Source organism: Eretmochelys imbricata, chromosome 6, assembly GCF_965152235.1.
Source record: "Eretmochelys imbricata isolate rEreImb1 chromosome 6, rEreImb1.hap1, whole genome shotgun sequence".
In the NCBI taxonomy this organism is placed as follows: Eukaryota; Metazoa; Chordata; order Testudines; family Cheloniidae; genus Eretmochelys; species Eretmochelys imbricata.
Genome location: NC_135577.1, coordinates 132,680,955 through 132,687,747, shown reverse-complemented (window position 1 = coordinate 132,687,747; position 6,793 = coordinate 132,680,955). Strand labels below are relative to the sequence as shown.

General features: G+C 42.9%; 1 pseudogene; it reads left to right on the top strand.

Moving 5' to 3' along the window:
* Positions 1-1,846: 1,846 nt before the first annotated feature.
* On the top strand, positions 1,847-2,575 carry LOC144266588 (nuclear ubiquitous casein and cyclin-dependent kinase substrate 1-like; annotated as a pseudogene).
* The last annotated feature ends 4,218 nt before the right edge of the window (positions 2,576-6,793 follow it).

Genomic DNA, 6,793 nt, shown 5'->3' with positions numbered 1-6,793 from the left:
CAGAGTGGGGGGGGAACCTTGACAGCCAGTCTATGGGAATTGCTTCATCATGCTGTTGCTGAATCAATCAGCAGATGGCACATTCCTGACAGCTCTGTGCTTCCAGATGTTATCTTGTTCTTTGGTTCTCCCATCCTTGAGGCTGTTGGGTGGATTCCAGTTTGCCCTCCGGGGTCCTCTGGTTATTTCCACTTGACGCCTTCTTTGGCCGATCGATGCTGGATTCTTAGGCTGGCACCTCCCTGATCGTTCATTTATTATCCACACCAAGCATCCATCCACATACATCCTCTATCCCTATTTTAATCACAATTGTTAACAAAGTGAGATAAATACAACAAAAGGGCGGGGAGTCTCTATGTGCTGTTTCTGTTGTTAAAAAGTATTGCTTTGAGTCTGTCTTAGGATGTACGAACACAATTAGCAGCTTGCAAGTTTCACACAGAGAGGGAGAGAAACAGTAAAAAAGAGACCAAAAACCAAGAGACCTCTTAATTAGTAATACCCTGGAATTTAAACTATGGGGACTCAAACTCATTTGTGATTTTAATACAGAACTTCTTTAATATGATCCAACAAGAACCCAACTAAACCTCTGACTCAAAGACAAAGTCAGACTTTTAGAGGGTTCAATAAAGTTTGGTTGACTCTTCACAAACTATTTATCCTCATGAGTCTGTGCTCTCGCTGCTGTGCCTTTGCTCTTTATTTGGAGGCGTTTTGAACAAAACACAAAATGGAAATACAGCATCATCACAAAAAAAGCATCCTTTGAATAAACGAAGGTTCATCCAGGTCAGCTAAAGTATGGAGTCATAGACTTGATGATCAGAAGGGACTGCTAGATCAATTATTTTGATGTCCTGTATATCACAGGCCAAAGAATATCATCCAGTTACTCCTGTTTTGTGAGCAGTAACTTATGTTTGGCTAAAACATCTTCCAGAAATTCATCAAGTGATGGAGACTCTACCACTTCCCTTGGTAGTTTGTTCTAAAGGTTAATCACCCTCACTGTTAAAATGTATGCCTTATTTCTAACTTGAATTTGTCTCTCTTTAACTTCCAGCCATTGGTTCTTGTTATGCCTTTCTCTGCTAGATTAAGGAGCTCATTGGTACCTAGGATTTTCCCCCTTGAATTCTTGTATACACCGTAATCAAATTCCATCTTGATCTTCTTTTGGATAAGTTAACACCTTCAACCCCACCTTGGTACCTGAACAGAGAACCCAAGAATAAAACACACAACAGAGTCTCAGTGAGTGGACAGTACCAGCAGCCTCACCCGGCACCCGTTTCTGCAGGCCTCCTGCTATCCGGACCACAAACTCACCCTCCCTTTATGACTGGAAAGCGATGAATAGGAAAAAAAATATTGCATCCTTCCAGCCCACCCACATTTATCTCAGGAGACCTAGTAACGCTATTGGAGTTGAAATATCTTGACTTCTATTTATTCCTAAATGACTCTGGCAATCTTTGGAAGCTGGGAAGGTGAGCTCGTGTAGAAAGAGGCTGAAAACTGAGCTATGGTACCTCCAGGCCCCAAGTGAGGAAGAAGGGGTGTCTCGTTGAGTCCACTTGGGGCTCTGGATAGCTGTTGCCTTCTTTGATGTTACTTTACTAGACTTCAAAAGCATCCTCTGAAGTTGATATTTCTAAGATCCATCTAATTCTTACATTGGCACTCATTGCGGTAATAACTGAACACCTCCCATGATTAAAAAGGACAGCAAATGATCACATTCACTTCTCTCCTTGCAGGCAATAGACAGGCTTGATTTATTACTATTTATTTAGAAGCATGGGTGAAGTTACTATTAGGGAAAAGTTTGGGCAAGGAGATGGGTTTTACTGGGAAAAGAAAGGTAGGAAAAATAGGTGTGGGGTTTTTAAAGTCTCTGACGCCATCTTTACGCCATATAAAGGAGCAGAAACAGGCTGCTTTTATTATTATGGCACTTCACCCTAGAGGCATTGGGTCTTTAAAATTCACCTCCAGTAATTCCAAACTGTATTTCAGCACAGCTACCTCTCACCTGAAAGGGGAAAAAATGCCAAACCTGAAAGAACAAGACAGTCTCCAAATCCAGGAAAAGGGCTGAAGAGGACAGTGAAGACGAGAAAGAAGACCACCAAAAACAGGTCACCGACAGCAGGCAGCATCCAAAGCAGCTTCCAAGCAAAGAGAGATGCATTTGGATGATGTGGGAAGTGAGGAGGAAGACGAGGAGACACCATTCCAGGAGATGAAGTGATGAAGACTTCCTCACGGAAGATGATGATCATAGTGACTACAGCAGTTCAAAAAAGAAGAATAAAACAGTGGCCAAGAAATCCAAGTCAGAGAGGAAAGAAAAGAAAATGCCAAATCCCAGCTAAAGGCTACTGTAGCACTCAGTCGAGTGAAAGGCAAAGGGAAGGCAGGCCGCTTCACAGCTTCAAAGGCATAGAAAGAGAAGATCCCATCCCACACAAAAGAGGATGAAGATCCTGAATGTCCCCCATGGTCTGATGGTTTTGAGGACCCTGATTCTGGAATACTGTGTCTAGTTCTGGTGTCCACATTTTAAAAATTATTGGAAAAATTGGAGAGAAAGCAGAGAAGCAGCCAAAAAATGATTTGGGGGCTGGAGAAAATGTCTTGCTGTGAGAGACTTACAGAGCTCAATCTGCTTAGTTTATGAATGAGATCACAAGGTTACTTGACTACAATGTGCCATTACCTTCATGGGGAGAAAATCACAGGTACTACATGGCTCTGTAATCTAGTGGGAAAATGCAGGAGGGCAATCATTTCTTTACATCACTTGATGCTTAGCCTCGTCTTGACCTTCACCAATCACCTCTTTCTTAATTTAATTAAATTTTATACATAAGTGTAAAATGGGATTCTCTCCTGAATAAGATGGCAACTCCTAGAAACTTTGGGGACACTGCTGCTTTCCTCCTTTCTTCTCTCTGTTGTGCTCATGAGCACTGCAGCAGTGAGAGTCATTGTCTATGTCACAAACAAAAATAATCCCAACATTAATCTCTCTCTGATGTTCCTCCAGCTGCTAAAAATTCTTTGTGAATGTTGTTAGTGAGACTTGAAGGAAAAAGTCCCTGTGCACTGTTATTGCACAGGGAAACTCCAGAGCACAGCCTGGATTGTTAATTCCTGAACTGCATTATGTTACTAGAACACGTGTTTAGAAAATGTTCTAAAAGAAAAAAAGAAACTCACTGCTGGAATGCGAAACTGAAGGTCTCACGTACCAGCTGGTATATCACCACTGTGTTAGGTGTGCCGAGTGACCCACACCAAATGTCCTGTGAAGCTGGTTGGCCATCGGTGGTTTCCATTATTCCTCATATGGTAGAGTGAATGCTTATTGAAATGAAATCCAATAGCCTGAGTCCAAGTTCAGAGGATCAGCTAGTGAGAAGAACAATCAGACTCATCTGATTAATCTCGGATTTGTACATTTATGTATATTGGAAATTAAATATATTTTTCTCCATGCTAGTTACAAGGTGTTCAAATATGACGAGTTTGCGTGCTTGGGTTTCACATCTGAATTCTGCTTACAAACACCTATCCAATCTTCTGCTGTTGTCTGTTGCCTTGGTAATCCACACATCTGGGCAGGCACTGATTACCCATGGATGAGACTGTTATTGCTCACGCGACAATATTTCTGCTATGTTTAATGGCAGAGAATAGCAACTTAGTCTTCTTTTTCTTCCTCGCTTTTACAATTCACTGGTCAGTGACTGCTGCCATGTTTGAGTTCTGCTGAAAACCTCTGTGGAGTTCTCGGTTTTTGAGACAGCGGTTACAGAAGCAAGTGCCACTGCACAGAAACACAGCGTGCCACGTTTTGGTCACCAAAAGTCAACATTTGAGTAGAGTGTGATGGATTCACTGCCTGGCAGGAAGGTACAGAAAGACCATTTAAAAACTTGGAAGAGGAAATATCAGAGTATAATGTCTATAGACCTGGGCTTGGGCTGTTTTCTGTGGCTGGATGCTGGTCAGTTTGAACCACTGAAGTAAAGTAATGTAAGTGTATCATGAAAACTGCCTCCAGTTGCTTCATTTTCTTCTGCAGAGACCCTGCATTTAAACAAGCCCCAGGGGCCGGATTTTCATCTGTGACAGATCTTCCCAGGCTTGTGGAATCGCACAGTAGTTTAGCCTTGGTAGAAAGGGCATATCTGATGAACTTCAGAGAGTCTCAATCTCTGGCTAATGTCCGTGTTTTCATTGTGGAAAATAGACTTCCACTGATATGTCAACACAGAGCAGAGAGAGCACAGGGTCACATAAGCCCCCCCAGATCAATTGCATCTGAGCAACTGCTGACTCCAACTACATGTAAGGAGGGTTCTGTGCGGGGCACAGACTGTATTAGTGGGCTTTCCCATGACAGAGGGGCCTGCAGACTAGTGTAACGACCAGCTATGTTATTACCATTATCATTCAATTGTCCCCAGCAGTTAGGAACATCCAAACCTAGGTTATGTACCATCGCCCGCACAGCTTCAGCCAGGCTTGCACCCGTGTGGTTCTCAACCAGCTCCAAGCAGAAAAATCAATCAGTTATTTACCACTCTGAATTGACAAGTTGGAAGGTATGAGGCGGTCTATATTCCTGACACCAAGTGCTGAATCAACAATTAATTAAAACTATTTGGCTTGCTGTGTCTGGGTCACTACACATATTAAATCCATTTCCCCATGTTAAGTAGCCTCACACCTTCTTGTCAACGGTCTGAATGGGCCAGCTTGATTATCACGACAAACGTTTTTTTTTCTCCTGCTGATAATAGCTCATCTTAATTAATTAGCCTCTTACTCCACCCTTTCATGTTCTCTGTATGTGAGTGTGTATATATATATATTCTTACTTTCTGTTCCATTCTATGCATCGATGAAGTGAGCTGTAGCCCACGAAAGCTCATGCTCAAATAAATTGGTTAGTCTCTAAGGTGGCACAAGGACTCCTGTTCTTTTTTGCGGATACAGACTAACACGGCTGCTACTCTGAAACCTGTGGTATTTTAACTTTTCTTTCCCATCAATGCAATGAATTCATCACATATAGCTGAGGACAGGTAGGAAAGTTTACCTTTCCTCTTCTGTCCAGATTTAAACAGGTGGTTAGCCAGAAATGGAACAAACTGTGATATTAGCTCCAAAATCTCCAAATCATTTCCAACGCTTTTCGATCCTAATACTCTGCCATGCCCGCGAGCACATGAAAACTTTATAACTGTCCCATGTACTGAAGAACGTGTCATTCGGGATGTTTCTCATTGCTAAATCCTTCTATAAAAGCATGTGATCTACTGGAGAGAAGTTTATATGCAAAGCAGTAAACATTTCCAGTAGATGGAGAGTAAATAAGCTAATCTCATGCAACAATTTCACCATTGTGCAGATAAAATAAAAAATGTTCTTTAGAAAACAGGTCTCTCTTCCAGTGCTTAATTTGTAATGAAAGAGGTGCCAGGGCTCAAGCAATATTGTTTCACTTTCATAACTGATGGGGCAAGCCCAGAGGTGCTGGGGCTAAACGCTGGCAAGTTCGGCACAAATTAAGCACTGATCTCTTCCCTGCAATCACAGATGCAGAAGTCAGGAATTTTTCTACATCCATCCTCCTACACACAGCTGAACCTTTAGGAACCCCAAACTGCCTGTTGTTTTCATCACATTTCGCCACAGTGCAGGACCTATAGGAACTTGGTCAGTGAAGATACTTGTGTCTTTTCTTCTCACACACCTTGGGATGCAGTAATACCTGGCTGTATTGCTATAGCCTTTAATTCTGCTTGCAAATTTTCAGCATTGCCAGCTCCCGACGTACTGGGTTGGGTTTTTTTAAGCCACTTCACAACTCTCTTGTAGGGGCTTCTCTGGGTTTTTAACAAAACACGCCAAGCTGAAACTTGTGGATTTTTTTCTAATCAATCTGATTCTTTTAAACATTATGGTTGGTTTGTTTCCCTATAGTACCGCCCCTTGAGATCGGTATACAAAACCCTGATTTGCAAGTGAGCATGTCAGGAGCAGTTAAAATTTGTCGCTCATGAGCAGACACAGAGCCGTACACACATTAATTTTTATATTCACGTTGCAATTCAAACACATTGGTGTTTGTCTAAAAACAACCAGGTTCCGTGTCAAGAACACTCAAACTATTTGTCAAGGGAGGAGGGTGTCAAATGTTGTTAAATTAAAATGTAAAATGAGGAACAGTATTTCCTACATTTACAGAGATGTATGCAGGACAGATATATGTTTTAGGGCTCTGTAAATAAATAAATAAAAAGGAAGATATGTAAGATCATAATTCAGGGCCCCCTCGCCTTCAGAGGCCTATGGCTCTGGGCCCTGTAGGCCAGTCTGTTAATACAGCCCTGGCTCGGGGCTGCAGCATGCTGGGGCTGCCTGCAGCCGTAGTGCATTTCCTGCACTCTTGCTTCGGTGAAAGCAGAGCTAAGAGGAATCTTTATCCCACAAGCCAAGGCCCAGTGCGCAGAGAGGCCATGTCGCCAGCACCACAGAAGGGACATTCGCTGCCCGCAGCACCCACTGTAGAGGGTTCATCAGTTGATTGGTGAACGCCTCTCCGGAGACAAAGTGCTGAAATGAATCTGACTCCCTTTGTCAGCTAGGAGCTGGGGCTGCCATCGGAAGCCGGCTGCAGCTGCACCATTTGAATGAACTGCTCTGACTCTGAGTCTGAGTTGAGCCTCTCCCATGCAGGCTGGGGCTTCACTGCAGTCAGCTCCTGCCC